Source organism: Coffea arabica, chromosome 7c, assembly GCF_036785885.1.
Source record: "Coffea arabica cultivar ET-39 chromosome 7c, Coffea Arabica ET-39 HiFi, whole genome shotgun sequence".
Lineage (NCBI taxonomy): Eukaryota > Viridiplantae > Streptophyta > Magnoliopsida > Gentianales > Rubiaceae > Coffea > Coffea arabica.
This window is the reverse complement of record NC_092322.1, coordinates 38,583,710-38,607,648: the sequence shown is the minus strand read 5'-3', so window position 1 is coordinate 38,607,648 and position 23,939 is coordinate 38,583,710. Positions and strand designations below refer to the sequence as shown.

At 39.4% G+C, this 23,939-nt stretch overlaps 1 long non-coding RNA gene across 1 annotated transcript; it reads left to right on the top strand.

Annotated features, from left to right (window-relative positions):
- The first annotated feature begins 20,098 nt into the window (after nt 1-20,098).
- Nucleotides 20,099-22,645, top strand: LOC140010774 (uncharacterized). The gene is made up of 3 exons (XR_011817914.1): nt 20,099-20,293; nt 21,653-21,713; nt 22,438-22,645. It is a non-coding gene; the product is annotated as an uncharacterized lncRNA (long non-coding RNA).
- The last annotated feature ends 1,294 nt before the right edge of the window (nt 22,646-23,939 follow it).

Here is a 23,939-nt window from a genome sequence, read left to right as displayed (position 1 = left end):
TAAAAGTAAAAGTAGATGAAATAAATGCAAGGAATTAAGGGAAGGCAAGAAAAGCGAAGTAGACATGCATATTCACTTAGCACGTTGGGTCACATAGGAGAGAAACAAAAGGGATAAAAGAAATTATACCGCCCCTTTGAATGGTGTCCAAATGAATGAAAAATGGCTTCAAAACAATAAAAAGGTCAAGGTACCTCAAATAGTAAAGTATAACAAAGTCATCAAAACTCTCTTAATTGCAATTTAAATGAAATCAAACTATACATAATTTCCAATAAAGGAATCCACCAAGGACCCAAATGCAAGCATTAATCAACCATTCAAAGCCAATGGAAACATTTTAGAAACTTTGAAAGTCTAAGAGCAAGAAAAAGGTCAAAGCCAATTTATTTCAGAAAAATTAAAGAAAATAGGCAAAGGCAAGCTCATTTAGATACAAAACTCACAAATTCATGCATTGGGTACCACCTAAACAAACATGGTAATTAGTGAAAGCAAATAAGAAATCAAGTTGAGAAATGGAGGCTACCAAGGACTCAATTGTGAACACTAATCAAGCACTCAAGCCTAATGAAACATTTTTAGGAACTTCAAGGGTCCAAAAGCAACGAAAAGGCCAAGTGATGATTGAAATTGCAAATATTTTAGGACCTAATTGCAAGATACTAGAACATGCTTGGGCTTTTGTGGAACAAAGAAAAACTTTGAGGGATCAACTTGATTAAATGTTTCAATTACTTGGGCCATAGCAGAATAAGAAGGGACTTGAGGGGTCAAAGTACAATTGTTGGAAGTCATTTCATGCATACATACGTAAAAGCTCAAGATTCTGCAATCTAAACAAAATCAAAGGTTGCTCCCTTTTGTTTTCCAAAACTTCAGCAAATTTCTAGTAACAAACTGTATCCATTTCATCACACAATCAAATTCCTCAAACCAGAAATTATTGACCCACAACAAAACATGAAATTTGGTTACAGGATTAAGATGGCAAATCTGGTTTGGATGGACAAAAAGAAGAAGGAAACTGCAGCAAGAACTTTCCTTTCGGCAACCATGAACCAAGCAAAACTGTTGGTTTCTTTTTGTTGCAATAGCATGCGCATGAAGACAGCTTATGACCCAAAATCATTATGTTTAAACATTAGAAAATTCAGACCAAAGATCATGTCAGCATTGAAATAGCATTCTGCAATTTCCAGCCACAGCTTTTACCCATTTCATAATGCAAGCAAGTTCTCCAAATTTCAGATTTCATACCTATCAAATATCGCCCAAACATACCATTTCATTGCACGATTGAATCAAGAAAGGGAGCTGATCATCAAGGGTAGAAACTAAACAGCAAAACAGCAATAAAAAGAGGAAAAAGTGCCGCAAGTTTTTGCAATATTCCTAGTCATGGCTTTCTACGTTTCCATCATACGAAACCAGATTTTGATTCAAACGCATGGCTTTGATTAGATATTTTCAATCCCAACAATACAACTTTGAACCAAGCTATCAACTACACCATCAATCATGATCCAAACAGCCAAGAAACTTAAAGCGATAACATGCACAATTCTGGAAAAACATGCGTGCAGCTCTTTGTCCATTGAGCTTGTATCGGCCAAACAGAAAATTTTCCATGACTTGCTTTCAAAACAAAACAGATTTTCAAACACAGTTGGATTTGGGCACACCATCTCTAACCAAACCTTTCCCCTAAAACATTTCTCAAAATATTTCAAATAACAAACAAGCGAAGTAATCCGAACACCCAACTTTAGAACCCAGAACAACCATGAACCCAGAAAGAGTCGAATGAAATGCAGCAACAAAACTTTGGACTGTGAAGTGCGGTAAGACATCAGATTATTTCTCATCTTTTAGAACACATCCGCATATTCTAGCTCATAACTTCCCTGTCAAGAGACCCAACCTAACACCAAACTTCCTACTCCAGCACACACAACACAATCATTCAACACAGGCCAACATAAATAAGAACTCAGAAATTCTAGTATATAGGCTAGATGTCATACGGACTAACGGAATAGAAAGCTACCTGTTCACAGCTTCGGACTAGACGCTTCAGCCTGGATTCAATGGAAGTATCAGCGGCCGATCTTGAGCCTTAAGTTTCAGCCCCGAATCTCCTTCTCCACTTGCTCTTTCCCAGATTGCTTGGCTATGTTTTCTGGTTCCTCTTCCTTGCCGTTTGTATCCTTTTTCTCTATCCCCCGTAACTCTCTCCTCTCCCCCCTTTTTTCTCCCTTTCTTGGTTACCCCTTTCCAGCCGTCACTAGACTCTCAGCCATTGTTACCAAAAACCTCCTTGCTTCCCTTGCCATCAGATACTCCCCCGTAGGCTCTCTTAATTTTTCCTTTTTTGCCGATCCTATCCCCTCTTCCAAATTTTTCCTGCCGTCACTTCTTTCTCTCTCCCCCCGACTCTCTCCCTTTTCTCTCTTGCTTTTTCTTTTCTTCCCCGTTGGCTCCTCTCTACAGCCGTTTCCCTTGGTTCAGATTTTTCCCCGTGGGTTTCTTTTGCTCAACCTTTGCTCCAATGCCCATCCCCCTTGCGGCTGTAGTTTTCCATTCTATTTATATGGGGCATCCAACCCTAAAACCCCCCAGCCACTTCTTTTGTATTTGCAGCCAAGGGCTGCCCGAAGCCCCTCCTTGCAAGCTGCAAAAAAAACGCAGCTTGCAGTCGCGTATCAATTTTTTTTTTTTTTTTTTTTTGGAACAACCTGATAATTACAGAAATGATAAAATAAAATAATAATAATAATAACAAATTGCCAAAACCATGTAATAAATAAAAAAAAACAAACTAAATAAATAAAAACAACAAAAATGTCCATTTTTCAAATTTTCTTCATTTTTCTTTTTTTCTCTTCTTTTTTTCAAAATAACTTAATAAAAATAACTAAAGTGCAAAAAGGTTGAATTTAAAGAAATAAACATATTTTTGTGAACAAATTTCCCTTTTTCTTTTTTATGACTTTTCTTTCTTTTCCTCTTTTTCTTTTTTTCTTTCAAGAAAGCATTGAATAAAAACAAAATGACTAAAACATATTTTTGATGCTTTTTCTTTTCTTTCTTTTCTTTTTCTTCAACAAATTCTATGATAAAACTTAAAAATAAAAATAAAACTGGAAACTAAAAACTAAAAATGAACACGACAAATAAATAAAAAAAACTAAAAATTACACCAAAAATTTGGTGTCTACAGTTTGCCCCTCTTTGTCTGAGTTTTGGAAAAACTTGAGACAAAGAAGTAGACACCAAAACTTACCTGTGTTATTCAGCTGCGAATGACTCAAACGATGGGGGACTGACCCCTGACGGGAAATTTTAAAAGCGGGACTGACCCGAGATAGAAATTTAAATGGGACTGATCCGAACAGAAATTTAAATTTGGGATAGACCCACAGGATAGACCCGGACAGAAATGTAAAATTGGGATAGACCCACGGGATAGACCCGGACTGGAATGTAAATTTGGGATAGACCCACGGGATAGACCTGAACAGAAACTTAACTTTGGGATAGACCCACGGGATAGACCCGGACAGAAATTTAACTTTGGGATAGACCCACGGGATAGACCCACGGGATAGACCCGGACAGAGATTTAAAATTGGGATAGACCCACGGGATAGACCCGGACAGAAATGTAAAATTGGAATAGACCCACGGGATAGACCCGGACAGAAATTTAAATTTGGGATAGACCCACGGGATAGACCCGGACAGAAATTTAAATTGGGATAGACCCGGACAGAAATGTAAATTTGGGATTGACTAGAGAAGGAAATTCAAATCATGGGACTGGCCCGAACAAGCTTTAATCGCGGGACTGACCCGAACAGGCTTTGAATTGTGGGACTGACCCGCATAAGTTTTGAATCGTGGGACTGACCCGAATAAGCTTTGAATCGTGGGACTGACCCGAATAAGCTTTGAATCGCGGGACTGACCCGAACAGGCTTTGAATCGTGGGACTGACCCGCATAAGTTTTGAATCGTGGGACTGACCCGAATAAGCTTTGAATCGTGGGACTGACCCGAAAATGCTTTTGATCGTGGGACTGACCCGAACAGGCTTTGAATTGTGGGACTGACCCGAAAATGCCTTTGATCGTGGGACTGACCCGAAAATGCTTTTGATCGTGGGACTGACCCGAATAAGCTTTTGATCATGGGACTGACCCGAATAAGCTTTTGATCATGGGACTGACCCGAAAATGCTTTTGATCATGGGACTGACCCGAATAAGCTTTGAATCGCGGGACTGACCCGAACAGGCTTTGAATCGTGGGACTGACCCGCATAAGTTTTGAATCGTGGGACTGACCCGAATAAGCTTTGAATCGTGGGACTGACCCGAAAATGCTTTTGATCGTGGGACTGACCCGAACAGGCTTTGAATTGTGGGACTGACCCGAAAATGCTCTTGATCATGGGACTGACCCGAAAATGCTTCTGATCATGGGACTGACCCGAAAATGCCTTTGATCGTGGGACTGACCCGAAAATGCTTTTGATCGTGGGACTGACCCGAATAAGCTTTTGATCATGGGACTGACCCGAATAAGCTTTTGATCGTGGGACTGACCCGAATAAGCTTTTGATCGTGGGACTGACCCGAAAATGCTTTTGATCGTGGGACTGACCCGAAAATGCTTTTGGTCATGGGACTGACCCGAAAATACTTTTGATCGTGGGACTGACCCGAAAAATGCTTTTGATCGTGGGACTGACCCGAATAAGCTTTTGATCGTGGGACTGACCCGAATAAGCTCTTGATCGTGGGACTGACCCGAAAATGCTTTGACAATCGGTCAGCGGGATTAAACCCGAGCCTGCCGTGATAAAATTTGTGTTGATTTTTGATTGATGATTTTTCTCTTTTGCTCTTCTTTTTTACTTTTGAAAATCTTTCCAAAAAAAATTAATTTGCCCCAGTTTGATGAATTTTTGCAATGTGAATCCAGAGTTGATTCTGTATCGCCATGCTGTAGCATTTTTGATGAAATTTGCTTGCAACATTTTCAATCTGCCTTTGTTCACCGGAGGACTCTTTCCGACACCGATTCCAGTGCAAAGTGTGCTTACTTTCATCTATGTATGCAATTTTCTGCAAAAAAGAGAAAAAACAAAGAAATTGCCACCATCATTTGATCCGTTTTCCTTTGAGAATCGTGTAAACATGAGTCTTTCAAGGCCTTTATCAACTTTTGTTGCGGCAGCCGATTGGGTTGGATTTTTCATCCTAAGGCCTTTCCGATTTACAAACTGATCAGGTATGTGCTTTGCCATATTGTGAAGTCTGCGTAACTGATTTTGTTGAATCTTAACCCTTTTTTTAAAAAATGACTGAACCCAAGTATGCTTCGAATAAACCACGGGGATTGTTATTCACCAAAATTCAAAGATAAAGAATGAAGTATGCAAGAAAATTCACATGTCATACAAGAATGCACACATAACCATTTGTGCTTAAATTCTACAAAAATGCCATGAATGCAAGTAATTTGGAAAAATGAGCTTTACAAAAGAATGTTTTACAAAATGACACAGTTTTGGCCAACAAATGTCATATTCAATTCTCTGGACATCTTTGTTCTGGAATTCAAAATTGACAGAAGTATGACAAAATGAGGAGAAATCTAAATGAATCAAATCACCAGCTGTTCTTCCTCGTGCTCGCTCGCTGCAAAATCCTATCTTGGTGCCCTTTCGGGTTCTTACCTAAGGAAGCAATGGAAGAGCTCAACCTTAATCGCCTCAGGAGTATGAGTTAAAGATTTCTGACATCAGTAAAATGCACTTCCCCTTGTAAGATTAAGCGAAGGCATTATGGACATCACTTGTCAGTTGATTAGCAAACTTTCCAATAGAAAATACGGCAAACGACGAAAGCCAGGACTTTGGGCTTTTGAAATGAAGTCAGGTGAGGTGTTTTTCAAGAAAAGTTGAGGCTTGAAAGCAAATTTTGATGAAAGGGGTGTGAAATAGCCTGAGATTGCATCATTTTGAAATTATTTCCCGTTTTGAACGAACCTGAGGAAAATTTTGCCTCAGTTTGATTGGATTTTCTTTCTTTGCATTTTCTTCATTGCATTCTTCTTACTTTTTGCATTTTTTTCAAAAACTAAATTTGCCCCAGCGTGGGGTTCTTTTTCCCTTTTCATCTCTTTCAAAGATAAATTTGCCCCAGTGTGGGGTTTTTCTTTCCTTTCTGATCATTTTCAAAATGAATTTGCCCCAGTGTGGGGTTTGCAGTTCTCAGGGGTTGCCAAACGAAAACTATTATTCTGATAGCTCAAAGGGGACGACTAGGGATGAAATGTTTTGATTGTAAAAGAAGATGGCCTGACTTTTGCCTCGTCCCTTGCGCGATTTCCAAAAAGAAATTTGCATAATCAAATAAAGAACTTCTTACACATGTCCGAGTTGATAGGTTGAGGGAACGTCTGTCCTTCCATCTTTACCAAAATGAATGCCCCGCCAGGTAACACTTTTTTAAAAAAACGAATGGCCCTGGCCAACTTGGAGTGAATTCGCCTTTGGCTTAATCTTGCATTGGCAAAACTCTTTGCCCTCCTTTTCTAAAGGACCGGTGGCGGACCTTTTTGTTATGAACACAGGCCATACGACATTCAACTGCTTTTCATTCATCAAAATCAATCGTCGGTGACGCTGCTTTAACCAATCAGCTTAGAACTTGGCAGAGGAGGGATTTCTCGATGAAAGGCTTTCTTAACGAAAGGATTTTCAATGAAAAGCTTTCTTAATGAAGGGATTTTTCAATGAAAGATTTTTAATGAAGGGACTTTTGGCCTTCTCAAAGAAGGGATTTTTAAATGAAGGATTTTTAATGAAGGGACTTTTGGATGAATGGTATTATCGGAATCCAGAACAGTGATATTCAAAGGGTCAAATAATTTCATCTTTGGCCATTTAAAAGATTTAAAATTCAGGACAATAAACAAATTGTGCATTTAATGGAAAAACTAATCCAAGCGGAAACAAGACAAAAATTTAATTGCGAAAGATGTTCTTATGAAGCTATTCACGTATGCAAGAAATGGGTTTTGTAAACTTTAGTAAATAACAACCCCTAGATTTATCGAAATTCCCTTCAAGAGGGAAGATACTCGGCCATCCAAATTGTGCGAAGCTCCTTCAGGATTTTCAAATTTCGTTGTTGGAGGTGGATGCCTCGAAGGTGTCCTGGTGTTCAGGAAAAGGATTTGTACTTATGATCGGCCCTTGTTCACCTCTTTTCCTTAGCACTATTTCTCCTGCCTCGATCATGTCTTGGACTTTGTGCTTAAGTGCCCTGCAATCGGCGGTTGAGTGGCCAGGTACTCCCGAATGATAGGCACAAATAGCATGTGGATTGTACCCAGCAGGCATGCCATGAAGGTAAGTTGGAGGGGGAATCACGCCTATTTTGTTGGCAACCTTCAATTGCTCATACAATTGGTCCAAAGGCCTGCCTAGGTTGGCGAAGGTTCGGGTACGGCTTTGATTGTAGGTTTCAGTGGGTCGGGGATAATTGTAGGTGGGTCTATTTGGTGGGGAAAATCTTTGGTGGTAAGGGAGTCGAGGACGAGTTTGTTGAAAGGTTGGTTGAAATATTTGGAAAGGAGTTGTAGGCGGGTTGGCATAATTTGGGCGAGGTCGAGGATGGGTGATATTGGTGTGGTAAACAGGATGAGGGCTTAAATAGTAAGAGTAAGGGTTTGAGTAGGTAGGGTATTGTTGAGGTCTGGGTCTTGGGACAGGGTTTTGACTCCAGGTGAAGGTAGTTTCCCCCTCTTGCTTTTTGAATTGTTGCTTCTTCCCATTACCTCCTTGGCTTTGCAAAGCTTCCACTTGAGTTTTTAGGGCAGACACATTAACAATTTTTCCAGCCTTCACGAAATCATCAAATTCCTCAAGCTTATTAACAATTGCGGCAAATGAGCATCCAGTCATACGAAAAATTTCTTCAAAGTACGGCGGATCATGTGCCTTAATGAAAGTACGTATGATTTCGTCTTCCGTCATTGGTGGCTCGACTTTTGCAGCTATTTTCCTCCACCTCTGGGCATAAGTCTTGTGATCTTCAGATGGCTTTCTCTTTGTCCCTTCCAACGTGGTTCGTGTTGGAGCCAGCTCGCAATTATACTCGTACTGCTTTACAAACGCATTGGACAGGTCCAGCCAGGTCTTTGCTTCTTCAGGTTTCAGCTTGGAATACCAGTCGAGTGCATCCCCCTCCAGACTTTCTGGGAATAGCCTCAAAGGCAGATTTTCATCATCTGTTGGCCTACCCAACTTGTTGGCGAACAGTCGGAGGTGTGTCTTGGGATTGCCCGTCCCATCATACTTGTTAAACTTCGGAGTTTTGAACCCCTCAGGCAATTGCACATTCGGGAAAAGGCAAAGCTCATCGTAATCCAGGACTCCTTGCTTGTTCACCCCCTGACTCTTCCTTATAAATTCATCAAACAATCAAGGCGCTTAAGCAGCTTCATATCAACGGGAGCGGAAGATTCCCCCATTTCTGGCTTGGTTTGAAAAGTATGGTCCGGCAGGAATGGCTCAGCAGCAGGGTAATAAAGGGTATGTGGCTCAGGTGGTATATTTGAAGTGATTTGGGGTTGTGGACCTCGCATGTGAGTAAGAAAAAATGAAGGATGAGGAGGGTAAGTGTATGGCAAATTTGTGGTGGGATAGGTGAAAGTTTCTTCAGGTGCAATAGGGAATAATGGAGTAACAGTGGCGTGGGCCGAAGGTAGGACAAATGTCTCTTGCTCAGGCTGTCTGGCGGGTACAGGTTCAGGTTGAACTCCGCTGCTAATTAGCTCATCATCCAACTTCCTTTGAGCGGCCATCTCAGACGCCATCTCTCCAAACTTGGTAAGCATCTCAGTCAACTGAATCCCCAAACTTGCAGTCTCGGGTTGAGCGGTAGTAGTAGACCTATCTGACTGTTCTGGTTGTGAACTCATGTTTACACGACTCCTTTGGACTTGACTACGGGATCGTGTTATGATGGGGCTTCGACGAGAAGCTACGTTTAAATATTACCTGAGAATTTTTGAAAAATTGCCTTTAGATTCAATCCTTGCTTAGTTATTCCAAAGAAAATAAAGAAAGGGAAAAGAAAAAGACAAGAGTTAGTAGATATCCAGAAAATTCGGATGCATGTCCTATGGGGGAACCCTTTTTTGTGCCAAGGGTAGGCCTAGAATGAGGATGCAATCCTCTAGGGTAGGCACTATACCATACCTGATGGATCCGATCAACTCATTGAGTGAGGAGTAATTTTGAAAAATTTGGTCAATTGAAGTGAGAAGAGACGTTTATCAAAATGAGGACAGCGTCCGAAGGGATTGATTGCTTTTGATTGATACTAGAATTTGCAAAAACGCACAGGTTTGACCTTGACGAACTTCCTATCGAAGAAATTGGAATTAGTTTTGACAACTTTTCTTAGTGGAGCACGGGTCAAAACTCCAACTGATCAAATGCAAAGGATGGTTTTCTCAAAATCGACTAAGTTTTCCATTTTGAAATTCGACATTGAAATCCTAATTGGTCAAATGAAATTAACAATTTATTAAAAATCGACCGGATTACCCTAAAAAGGGAAACATGTCAAATGAATTGAATGAAATTTAATTTATCCAAAATTAATCAGATCACCCTAAAAAAGGGTAAATTGATCAAATAGATTGAACGAAACTTGATTTATTCAAAATCGGCTCGGTTGCCCTAAAAATGGATAAATTGGCCAAATGAATGAAATTGAAATAGTGATTTATTCAAAAATCAGCCGAATGACCCTAAAAAGGGAAAATTGGTCAAATGAATTGACGATTTATTCAAAATCGACCAGATGACCCTAAAAAGGGTAAATTGATCAAAGGAATTGAATGGAATTGATGTATTCAAATATGGGTTGAATTGTCCACCCATTGGTAGTTTCAAAATTCTATTGCGATGCATTAGCCTATGAGTCTTCTAAAATCAAATTTTGGCCTCGATTTATTTATCGTCTCAATAGGATAAATCACTTGTGAATTTTCTTCAAATTAATGTCCTTTTATGCAAGGGAATTTTACCAATTTTGATAAAATGGCCAAAAAGTGATTATTAGATGCTCACATTCCAAAAATCACTCTTATGAAGATGATCGGATCCTACCTTACCTTGTGCACTACCCCTTTAGATGGTACAAAATGTAAACGTGCAAGTCTCACTGGATTAAATATCCGAGACACAAGGTGGCTTATTTCTAAACACGGAATTCCCTATGTGGCATTCCCTTTCTATGGTTTATGCATGATGCCATTTATTAAAGCGATATAAATATGCAATTCGAAATGAAACGTGACCTAAGGAACCCTTTATTTTCCAGGGTAGGCCTAAAATGGTATGGCATTATTAATTTATGAACAAAATGTACCACAATTTTCAAACGTGCAATAGCCTATCTACAAGGGTAGGTCCTAAAAGGAGGTCATGCCAGACCTCTTATTTCCTAACGTTTGTGAATGCAAAAGATAAGAAACAAGGAAACGTTAGTTCAACACATAATCACATAACACATTGGACAATTAGATGATACAAAAACAACAAAGAAATAAGGAAAGAGGGTGGGATCCTTCCCCTCGTGCATGGTGTCCCTAATAGGGTAAGGTCGACTCTACCCTAGGCAATTCTAAAATGGATGCATGAGGTTGGGGTTCACTAATGCATCTAGACTCAACAAGCTTAGGTCCCCAAGCCTTCAGACTTGGAAACCAAGGGTCATCACTCCCAAGGTTCCTTGTCGGTGGCTCGAGCGATTCCCCAGACGTTGCTACGCACACGTCGTGTTACGGCTACCCGTCTGGGCGAATCTAAAAAAAATCCTCAACCTTCGACTAAAAACTAATAGGTCATCAACCTAAAGTTTAAAGCGGAAGATCGAGTGACCCCTCGGATCATGCTACGCACACGTCGTGATACGATCACATGTCCAAGTGGGTCGCCTAAAATCCTAATAGGGTGGAGTGGCGTGACAAGCCACTAAAAGAAAAATAAATGAGGGGTAAAAATAATTAAAGCGTATGCGCGTATGCTAGTGCTCGTTTGGAGGGGAGGGATCAAGAACCAACGCGAGGCTCTAAGGTGACACACCCCCCCCAAAGGCAATGCGAGCGCGAGGTAAGCAAGTAAACATACATTCAATCAACCAATCATGCGAGCGAGGGAGTAGTTGGACACGCGTGAAATGCAAAATCCTAAAAAAAGAACAAATGCAACCCTAAAACACCCAAATATAATATATGAAAAGGTTAAAAGAAAAAAAAAGGTTGATTAAATCAAATTTGCTCGGACTCTCGAATGTCCCCAGTGGAGTCGCCAACTGTCGCGCCCCATTTTTTGATAAATAAATAAATGGTTTAAAAAATGTATTTTTGTGATTGAAAAAATGAATTGTGATTTAAAAGAAAAGTGGGCCTAAATGGGGGTTTGAGAATGCGACGATTTGACCCAAAATTGTAGTTTAAAAAGGGTTTTTGAAATAATAAAATTGGAGTCGCCACTTGGTAATGAGTTAAGGTGTACCAAGTCACCTAAAAAATGAGCTTTTTAAAGGAAAAATAGGAAAAAGTAGTAAGAAACCCCTTTTAAACGACTCCTAGTCCACGTAAACCAACGGAAAAGGTTCGGGAGTCACATTTGACGAAGGGGAAGGCAAGGATAAAAATCCAAGGCACCTCTTCGACCTAGCCAAGGCTAGTTGCGTGATTTAATCAAAGTTTTTCTTGTTTTAACCAAAGAATTTATTACATTTGGATGCACTACATGAATGCAAAAGAAAAGAAAAAATGCAAACCTAAATTCTAAAATGTCTCTTGTAAGGTTTTTAGTCCCAACCACATGAATTGTGGCGGCCAATAAAGGAAAACCTTATAGAGGTCGATTAATGCAAATGATGGCTAAAGTACAAGTGTGCAAGTGTATAAAAAGGTGCACGTGTGAAATTGTATGAAAAGTCCAAGTGTTTGTGTGCAAGTGTATGGAAAGGTGCATGTGTGAATTTGTATGAAAAATCCAAGTGTTTGTGTGCAAGTGTATAAAATATAGTGATAAGTGCATATAGGTGTAATTAAGTGCAATTTTGTGAAGTAGAAATCAAAATGAACAATAAGGAAAGGAAAAGTGATGAGGGAATGTGAATTGAAAAATGAATAAGTGATAAAATGAGAATGAATGAACCTAAAGGAATGCATCAGGTCGGGTATGGGAATGACCCCTAACTTTTTCGACTTCGATTTTCCCTTTGATTAGAAAGCAAAACTAGCGTGCTAAGGCTATCGAGTAGCCACACTCGCTCGTTTCCCTTATCAAAAGGGGACTCTCACGCAAATGTACCCTATAACTAGTATGAGATGCAAAAATCCTAAAATGAGGGGAAAAGGGGTTCGAGGAGCATGCAAAGAGGATAAAACTAAAAAGAATGCATGACATGTAATGAACATGCAAACATGTACTAACGAGGGGAAATCCCTAAGGGTCTAGCGTTGGACTAGCCCATTCTATGAATTCCGACTAGCGTTGGACTAGTGGAAACGGAACAATGAACCACAACTAGCGTTGGACTAGTATGGTGACGGAAAGGGGGCCACAACTAGCATTGGACTAGTGTGGTGACGTCCATTCATCCATCACATTCATTCATGACTATAAAAAGCGAGTAGACATGCGAATCACTTATAAACACGTAGCACATAACACTTAGCATGCTTGACTAGATGCAAGGACTTAATAAAGCGATTAAACACGTAGCAACGAAAGCAAGCAATGAACTTATTACATTTGCTAACTAAAACAAAAGGGGGGGAAAGGGAAAATGGACAAGAAAGCTCGCCAAGCCCTATCTATTACAAGACAAGAGGTGTACACATACCCCATAATGAATAACTTGAATAAAAGTAAAAGTAGATGAAATAAATGCAAGGAATTAAGGGAAGGCAAGAAAAGCGAAGTAGACATGCATATTCACTTAGCACGTTGGGTCACATAGGAGAGAAACAAAAGGGATAAAAGAAATTATACCGCCCCTTTGAATGGTGTCCAAATGAATGAAAAATGGCTTCAAAACAATAAAAAGGTCAAGGTACCTCAAATAGTAAAGTATAACAAAGTCATCAAAACTCTCTTAATTGCAATTTAAATGAAATCAAACTATACATAATTTCCAATAAAGGAATCCACCAAGGACCCAAATGCAAGCATTAATCAACCATTCAAAGCCAATGGAAACATTTTAGAAACTTTGAAAGTCTAAGAGCAAGAAAAAGGTCAAAGCCAATTTATTTCAGAAAAATTAAAGAAAATAGGCAAAGGCAAGCTCATTTAGATACAAAACTCACAAATTCATGCATTGGGTACCACCTAAACAAACATGGTAATTAGTGAAAGCAAATAAGAAATCAAGTTGAGAAATGGAGGCTACCAAGGACTCAATTGTGAACACTAATCAAGCACTCAAGCCTAATGAAACATTTTTAGGAACTTCAAGGGTCCAAAAGCAACGAAAAGGCCAAGTGATGATTGAAATTGCAAATATTTTAGGACCTAATTGCAAGATACTAGAACATGCTTGGGCTTTTGTGGAACAAAGAAAAACTTTGAGGGATCAACTTGATTAAATGTTTCAATTACTTGGGCCATAGCAGAATAAGAAGGGACTTGAGGGGTCAAAGTACAATTGTTGGAAGTCATTTCATGCATACATACGTAAAAGCTCAAGATTCTGCAATCTAAACAAAATCAAAGGTTGCTCCCTTTTGTTTTCCAAAACTTCAGCAAATTTCTAGTAACAAACTGTATCCATTTCATCACACAATCAAATTCCTCAAACCAGAAATTATTGACCCACAACAAAACATGAAATTTGGTTACAGGATTAAGATGGCAAATCTGGTTTGGATGGACAAAAAGAAGAAGGAAACTGCAGCAAGAACTTTCCTTTCGGCAACCATGAACCAAGCAAAACTGTTGGTTTCTTTTTGTTGCAATAGCATGCGCATGAAGACAGCTTATGACCCAAAATCATTATGTTTAAACATTAGAAAATTCAGACCAAAGATCATGTCAGCATTGAAATAGCATTCTGCAATTTCCAGCCACAGCTTTTACCCATTTCATAATGCAAGCAAGTTCTCCAAATTTCAGATTTCATACCTATCAAATATCGCCCAAACATACCATTTCATTGCACGATTGAATCAAGAAAGGGAGCTGATCATCAAGGGTAGAAACTAAACAGCAAAACAGCAATAAAAAGAGGAAAAAGTGCCGCAAGTTTTTGCAATATTCCTAGTCATGGCTTTCTACGTTTCCATCATACGAAACCAGATTTTGATTCAAACGCATGGCTTTGATTAGATATTTTCAATCCCAACAATACAACTTTGAACCAAGCTATCAACTACACCATCAATCATGATCCAAACAGCCAAGAAACTTAAAGCGATAACATGCACAATTCTGGAAAAACATGCGTGCAGCTCTTTGTCCATTGAGCTTGTATCGGCCAAACTGAAAATTTTCCATGACTTGCTTTCAAAACAAAACAGATTTTCAAACACAGTTGGATTTGGGCACACCATCTCTAACCAAACCTTTCCCCTAAAACATTTCTCAAAATATTTCAAATAACAAACAAGCGAAGTAATCCGAACACCCAACTTTAGAACCCAGAACAACCATGAACCCAGAAAGAGTCGAATGAAATGCAGCAACAAAACTTTGGACTGTGAAGTGCGGTAAGACATCAGATTATTTCTCATCTTTTAGAACACATCCGCATATTCTAGCTCATAACTTCCCTGTCAAGAGACCCAACCTAACACCAAACTTCCTACTCCAGCACACACAACACAATCATTCAACACAGGCCAACATAAATAAGAACTCAGAAATTCTAGTATATAGGCTAGATGTCATACGGACTAACGGAATAGAAAGCTACCTGTTCACAGCTTCGGACTAGACGCTTCAGCCTGGATTCAATGGAAGTATCAGCGGCCGATCTTGAGCCTTTAGTTTCAGCCCCGAATCTCCTTCTCCACTTGCTCTTTCCCAGATTGCTTGGCTATGTTTTCTGGTTCCTCTTCCTTGCCGTTTGTATCCTTTTTCTCTATCCCCCGTAACTCTCTCCTCTCCCCCCTTTTTTCTCCCTTTCTTGGTTACCCCTTTCCAGCCGTCACTAGACTCTCAGCCATTGTTACCAAAAACCTCCTTGCTTCCCTTGCCATCAGATACTCCCCCGTAGGCTCTCTTAATTTTTCCTTTTTTGCCGATCCTATCCCCTCTTCCAAATTTTTCCTGCCGTCACTTCTTTCTCTCTCCCCCCGACTCTCTTGCTTTTTCTTTTCTTCCCCGTTGGCTCCTCTCTACAGTCGTTTCCCTTGGTTCAGATTTTTCCCCGTGGGTTTCTTTTGCTCAACCTTTGCTCCAATGCCCATCCCCCTTGCGGCTGTAGTTTTCCATTCTATTTATATGGGGCATCCAACCCTAAAACCCCCCAGCCACTTCTTTTGTATTTGCAGCCAAGGGCTGCCCGAAGCCCCTCCTTGCAAGCTGCAAAAAAAACGCAGCTTGCAGTCGCGTATCAATTTTTTTTTTTTTTTTTTTTTTTAGGAACAACCTGATAATTATAGAAATGATAAAATAAAATAATAATAATAATAACAAATTGCCAAAACCATGTAATAAATAAAAAAACAAACTAAATAAATAAAAACAACAAAAATGTCCATTTTTCAAATTTTCTTCATTTTTCTTTTTTTCTCTTCTTTTTTTCAAAATAACTTAATAAAAATAACTAAAGTGCAAAAAGGTTGAATTTAAAGAAATAAACATATTTTTGTGAACAAATTTCCCTTTTTCTTTTTTATGACTTTTCTTTCTTTTCCTCTTTTTCTTTTTTTCTTTCAAGAAAGCATTGAATAAAAACAAAATGACTAAAACATATTTTTGATGCTTTTTCTTTTCTTTCTTTTCTTTTTCTTCAACAAATTCTATGATAAAACTTAAAAATAAAAATAAAACTGGAAACTAAAAACTAAAAATGAACACGACAAATAAATAAAAAAAACTAAAAATTACACCAAAAATTTGGTGTCTACACCAACATCAACTCCTTCGTTATCACATCTTTCAAGGTCTTGAATGCTGCCTAACATTCAGACATCCAGCTCCATATCTTACCTTTGTGCAGTAGATCGGTTAACGAAACAGCAATGGCCGAGTGCTCTACTATGAACCGTCGATAGTAATTTACTAATCCAAAGAACAACCATAGTTTCGTGAGCAATGTCGGTGCCTTCCATTCCGCAATTGCCTTAGTCTTCTGGAAGTACATATGAATTCTTTTGTTTCCCACAATGTGGTCTAAGAAGGAGATTTCACGTAAGTCAAATTCACATTTCTTCTTTCATACATATAACTAGTTAACCCTTAAGACAACAAACACTTGTCTTAAGTGCTCAACATGCTCCTCCATGTTGCTTCTATAAATGACGATGGCTGTCGTCAAGGTAAACCATGATGAACTTGTCCAAGAATTTCTTTCAGCATCTCTTGCATGAGCTTGCAAAATGTGACAGGTGTGTTGGTTAGCCCAAATGACATCATGTTGAACTTGTACGACCCATACCTCGTAATGATGGCCGTTTTGGACTCATCCCTCGCCTTGATTCTCAGTTGATAGTACCCCTTGCGTAAGTCAAATTTAGACAGAATTTTTTTCAGTTGAAAATGGTCGAACAAATCTGCGATGAAGAGCACAGGATACTTGTTCTTTATGATTATCTTGTTGAGTGTCCAATAATCATTACACATACACAAGGTGTCGTCTTTCTTATGTTGAAAGAGAACCGGCATACAAAAAGAACTTTTGAAGGGAGTGATGGATTTGGACTCCAAAAACTCCCCAAACTGTTTCCGTAATTTTTTTAACTCTTCGCGCGATATGCTGTACTATGGTCAGGGAGACTAGTTTCACGCTCTTTACCAATTCTATCGCGTGATCCACTACACACCTTGGAGGAAATTCCTTCGATAGGTTCTCAAGCAATACATCTTTAAATTTAGCTAGGACCTTCTCAATTTCATGCGAGATTGGTATCGTTTCGTTACAATTGCATGTCAGCAGGTCTTCTTTCCTAAGGATGACCGTAAATATTGGCTCACCCCTCCACAGTCCTTGCTCAAGCTGACAGGGAATGAGTTCCGTCTCATGACACACATTTACCATCCATGGTTTGCCCCTTTGCGTAATGAATATGGTGTCTTTATGTGACACCATAATTGATCTCAAATAATTGATGAAGCGCATCCCAAATTACACCTCATAATTGTTAATCAGGATGACAGAGAAATTGCCCATACCCGTCCATTGGCCCAACTTCATCGGTATTCCCTTGGTCTCTCCCACAAGCTGCATCCATTCATTGTTTATACCCTTAAAACAGTCCGATGCCGACTCCCACGTAAGCCCTATCCTATGTGCAGTGTTTTGATTTATATAATTGACATCCGCTCTAGTGTCCAGTGGTACCATGACTCAATGCCCATTAATATTGGTGTCCACATACATGCGACCCCTGTCATTTGTTGCCTGCATGACCTTGAGGTGTCTGATGCATGCAACCTTTCATCAGGCCAGCCTCTTATGCGACTGCTGCGAGATAGCCATGACTCGAATAATCACAAGCGTAGTACTCCTTACTTTTTCAAACGTAGCACCCTTCGAAATTTTTTCCCAACTTATGATTGTTAGGGCTCTTTTCCTTCTACCGCTAGTTCTTATCAGTCTCCGATTGTTAGGTTTGTTTTGGCTTGTCTTTCCTACTCTTTTCGTTGCTGGGTTTCTTGCCCTTGTTTTTGGCCAAATCCTTCTATTGAAATTCAATGAATCATTCGGTAACTTTCATGGCTTGAAAAATATTTTAAAGATCCTTGTCTTCCACTCATTGTTTAGCCTACAGTCGCAGGCTGAGCAATGCGTACTAGGGTACCATGTTGGAAATCTCTAACAACAAGTTGGAGAACTCGTTGATAGACTCTTCATATACTTGTCTTTGTACTGGAGATAGTGGACCCTGGCCTGTGCCTCATATTCAGCATTGGTCGGGTCAAATTTGTTATTAATCTCGATCTTGAATGCGTCCATCATCGTACTTTGTCCCCACCATATCAACGCAGAATCTTTAAAATATATTAGAACCGTCCTCAAACGAGCATCATCTCCCATGATGCCAAGAACATCGAAGTACCGTTTGAACCCATAGAGAAAATTCTCGATCTCTCTTGCATTCGTCGCTCCTTCGTAAGCTTCCAAATGCGGAACCTCTACTATTAGTGCGGTCACGGTCGCACCTACTATTTCTTGTGTCTGCAACGCATCAACCTCAACCTTATGTTTTGTAAGCTCTTTTCAAATGATTGACTGTTCTCCAACTTTTTCTTGAGTTGAACGACTTCTTTTCGCAGAGACTCGATCGAATCCCGAATAGCATTATTCCCTTTTACCAATTGATTTACGGCCTCATTGAGCGCCCCTTGCATGCTTTCGTGCAGCTCTTCAATGTCAAGCTGCTCCATGCATTGGTCCTGCCTATCCCATCGATCATGATGATCAGCTACGATTAGTTCTACCCTCACTAACCTCGACTCCAGGGTTGCTATCAGGTTCGGCACGGCCGACTTGTCTCGCTTTTCCTTGCCATGAGTAGGGACGACCCTTTCCGACTCGCTCCTCTTGCAGTTCTTTTGTTACGTCCGAAACTGTTGCCATCGTCACCAAGACCTTATGACAGTATCAAACTCTAATATCACTTGTCACGGGCTATTTAAATTTCTCTAAACCAACACACCGTGCAGCACTAGCGACTGTTCAAAATTTAATCTATGAATGGTTAGTTGGTTCAACCTTATGCCCACATGCAAGAAAATATGTGGTAGCTAAAATAGTGAGCAAAGAAGGAAAATGTTGAAGGATAAGGAAAGTTTGTATTGCACTTGTGAATATTTGCACAAGATTGGTTACAAATGAAGGGTTTGGCCTATTTATAAACAAGTCAAAAAAGCTATACAAATCTCTAGAACCATCTATATAAGACCATTCTTATGTGCAAAATTTTTAAGGTAATTCACAAGATTTTTAAACAACTTAGAACATTTTGGAAGACTCTAGGACCTACAACATACTTCTACCAACGTATGGTGTAGCTTTCATGCCTTAGATGTAACATCCCGAATATTAGGAGGTTGTTTGTGAAGAAAATATTAAAGTGTATTTCTTTGGGTTTGATTTAAAACCTAATTTTGTTTTAAAAAAAAAGACTAGAAACCCTAATATGGTAGCCAAAAACCCTAGTTTACTTGTGACTAACCGGTTTTCCTAAATCTCTCATATTTTAATTGAAACCCTAATTTTAATTACTGGAATTGGAAAATTCCTCACGTCTTCTTAAAAATTTCCTTTTATTTGAAAATTATTATTTATTAAAGCTCTACTATCCAATTGTTCAACTATAAGAGTAAATAAACCTAGAAAATAAGGTTTTACACTTCGGTTTCAAGATTTGAGCAAAATTAGGGTTTTGTGATTTTTCCGCCGAATGAATTTTCGGTACTGGCCAAGGATCAATTTGATGATTAAAAGTGACTTTTAAGTGAGAAATAATATGTGAGTAGTAGCAATGAGGTAAGGTTAGTGAATGGAAAGTAAAAACTCTAGTACGGGTGTTTTTAAGAAAAACGGCGCGAACCGGCGGGTCCCGCGCATTACCGATTGAACGCACCGCTTGACCACCATTTTTGCTTACCAAACAAATTTATTGAACTTGAACAAAATATCTTCCCCCTCATGATTATAGCTTGACCGAAATTGTGGCTCAAATACAAGGAAAGAAAGAGAAAAATTTTGTGGACAAGAATAGGCCAAGTGTTGGCCAAAAATTGTGGACACAATTACCCTTAACCTCTTACTTCCATATAAGACAAACCAAGCCTCATCTTCCTCCATATTTCTGCATAAGAACCGAGAGAGAGAGAGGGGAGGAACAACAAGAAGAAAAAAAAAAACTCCTTCATTTCATCTTCAATCCAACAACTTAGGGAGAAATCAAACAAAATAAACCGATTAAACTTGTTCTTGAGTGACTAGCTAGTGAGTTGTGGTGTGATTCTTGAAGGGGAGAGCTTGTGCTACTCTTGGTGACTTTTATTCAAGGTAAGAGAGTTTATCTCTCCAAGTTTTACTTCTAATCTTGTTATATTAAGCCTAGTAACTTGATTTTATGGTGAGATTATGGATGATGAGCATGTTTTAGTAGTTTTCCCCAATTTATTTGATGAACTAGGGTTCCTGATTTTCTGCTCAAGTTCATGTATGATGCATGAATGTTGCAATTAAAGTTATATAAGGTTGTTTAGTGGTGATTGGAACCAGAAATTTGAGGAAACTACACTTAGAGCTAAAAATTCCAGATTTCTGGAAAATTTCCCAAGCATTCTGTCCGAAATTGTATCTGTATGTTAGAGGCCGAATTGGCCTTTGGTCAAAGAAGGAAAGTTGTAGAAAATGGTGTTTTATAGGTGCCTACAAATTTTCAGCTCAATCGGAGCAACGCAGAACGTGAAAAGTCCAAAATACCCCTACTGCTTTAAGAATTTCCCAGTAGTCCGTTTCTTCAGTTCAGTCCAGTTTATCACGATTTTTGACCAGGATCCATTCTGATTTAGCTCTGAACCAAAACATTAAAGTTGTAGTGCTCTGAAGTAGCTTTAAAATGCCTCTAAGAACACCTGATTCGGACTTGTGTACACTGAGTTATGTCCATTACAGTGTTCTGCATTTAAACAGCCGGTGAATTGATTTCTGGTTTGGTAATTGGAGAATTTGACCAATTTACATTAGAAACTAGACTAAGTGACCTTCATGAACATTGTAGCTCTGTGTCTTAGCTTCGAAACGGCATAGGTTACACCTCAATCCGATAAGCGTAGCCTCGGATATGTTATTTCCGCATTTGTACGTCAAATCTGTTTTGTGCCACATTGAACTTCTGTACTTGCTACTGTTGTGAATCTTATTATTATGATATTGTGAGCCTATGGAACGGCTCTTGACATGAATGACTGAGATGTATAATGTTGGGTTGTGTTTGAGAAAAACAATGAAGCCTAAAAGGCTGGAAAATTAGGTAAACACAAAGGGCATGCTGCCCAAATTTACGCTCGAAAACTAGAGAACTACTTGCAACTTGAGTAAGGGTTAAGAGTGATTACTGCTTGAACCATCTAGGGTACTTGAGTATTCTTGTTCCGAGGTATATAAGGAAGGACTTGGCCGAGCTTGTACCCTTGAGAAATGAAATAATGACTATTTGAAATATGTTTCTCTTGTACTTTCGACTCGCATGGCATTTTCAAGTATAAATGTTACAAAGTTTTACCGTTTAAAAAAAGTGAGCAAGTGTTTTACGACTACTATCCGAGTGAATTTCAAATTCTTGATTTTATTGAACGAAACGTCTAAGTTTCGAACTCTAGTCATGTTTCAAAGTTCTCAAACTGAGTTTTATCGCAGATTTGGACTCCGAACTCGGAATATAACCTGAAAGTGACCAGTAAAGGCACTATATCTTTTGGTGAGTGCTTTCAAATACTGAATTGAACTTGATACTTGTATTTGATACGTGCCAATATGATTACATGCCACATGCGTGAATTGTTAGGGCAAGAGTGTATTTTATCGCACTTGCCCTTACGTGATATACTTGTTTATTGTTGCAATTGACTTGATATACTTGTTTATGATGCGCGCACTTCCTGGAATTCCAGAAACCCTGTGGCGAGTTACTCTAGTCGAGCCGGCAAGGGCTTGGTCGATTGGGTAACGAACCCTGGGTCTCTTGTATTGTCGAGTGGAGTGATATCTCCTCGACTAATCGGTATACTCGAGTATTACCACCCGTGTTCTTGAGGATTTTGGGCCCAGCTGGGGGTTGAACGGTGGACGGAGAGTCGTTTAAGTGGTGTTCTACTGGATCGGTTTCTTTACTTGAGAGTTGACGGAGTGTCAACTACTACGTGATCAAGCTCCTGATGATGAATGGAAGTTGGCTCCTGAGAGCTATCCGTATCCTTATGCTTGAAATGATTATTGTTTATTGGATGATTGTTTCTTATGAAAATTTTTTGTACTCGCTCATTTTGAGATTGCTACTTGAAGTGTTATTGCTCACTTTTATGAACTCTTCATGCTCGTTACCTTGCTAAATCGAAAACTTGTATTTATAAATAATGGTCAATTTGCTATTTGGAACCTCACTGGGCTTTTAGCTCATACCACGTCATTTGTTCTCCTTACAGGGGGTACGAGCGAGGCATAAGAGATGTAAAGGCTAGCGTAGTCTAGTTACTTTAGACTGTGTTTTGAATTTTGGTTTTGTACTCGCGCTATTCCTCGAATGGAACATTTGTACTTGGATTGTATATATTTTGAACTAGTTTAAGTATATCAAGACTTTGTACTTTGGTTTCTATCAATGTAAATTATAAGCTGGGATTGCGGATATTATTAATGGTGCTTGGGGTGTGTGCACATGATTTTAGTGAGTGAGTCCTGGCGAGAGATGGGCAGGCGGTCCGCCAAACCCTCTGGTACGCCTTAGGGGGAGGTGGGGTCGTCACATTAGACGCTTAGCACTTGCTTGTGGGAATGAGATGTCATCAACTAACGGTCCTGATTTTTCTACCAGAATCCTATGCACATTGTGTTTGACTGGCTAGTCGGGCACGATGGCGCGCAGTCACGCGCGCTGAAGAAAATCTCAAAATAAGCAAGTACAATGGTTGGACTATTTGGTGGAATTCAAGTATGAATTCGGGTATAACTCGGGTAAGATGAACGTTATGGCTAACGCTTTTATTTGCAAGAACGTCATTGCGCCTGTCTATAAGACTGAGGGGCTGCTCTTGGAATGCATCAACGAAGGGTTACAATATGACGAACGAGTTCAAACTCTCATAAAATTAGCTGACAAAGAAAAGACGAAACGGTTCTAACTTAAGGACGGGGTCTTCTATGCCAAAGACCAACGTATTTATGTGCCAAATTAGGAAAGCCTAAGGAGGAACATCCTCAAGGAATGTTACGGCAGCTGTTATGCTGGCCATCCCAACACATATTATTGGCCAAATTTAAGGGATGACGTTGATGGTACCTTACCATCCTATTACCCTTTTTAATCTTAAACGGTGTGACGGTCTTGATGTGGTACTGTCAGACTCTTAAGCAGTGCATGACTGCTTGCATCTTCTTTTTGTGAGTTGGCCACCGTTTCTTAATTTCACTAAACTTGTAACTCTCGTGAGCAATAGGATGACTTTCTTGCATCAAAACACTTTCAACGATCAAATCAGATGTGTCAGTGTACATTTTGAACAATTTGGTAAAGTTGGACAGTGCTAACATCGTACCTTTCATTAACGCATCCTTCAACATCTCGAACGCTACATGGCAATCAGACGTCCAACTCCACATCTTACCTTTGTGCAGCAAATCAATTAACAGAGTAGCAATTGCCAAGTGGCCTATCATGAATCGTCGGTAGTAATTTACTAACCCAAAGAACGACCATGGTTCCATGGGCAATGTCGGTGCCACCCACTATACAATTGTTTAGTTTTCTAGAGGTCCATACAATCCTTCCATCCCTTACAATGTGGCATAAGAAGGAAATTTCACGTAGGTTAAATTCGCATTTTTCTTTCGTATGTACAATTTGTTGGCCTTTAATATAGCAAACACTTGCATTAAGTGCTCAACATGCTCCTCCATATTGCTGCTATAAATGACGATATCGTCAAGG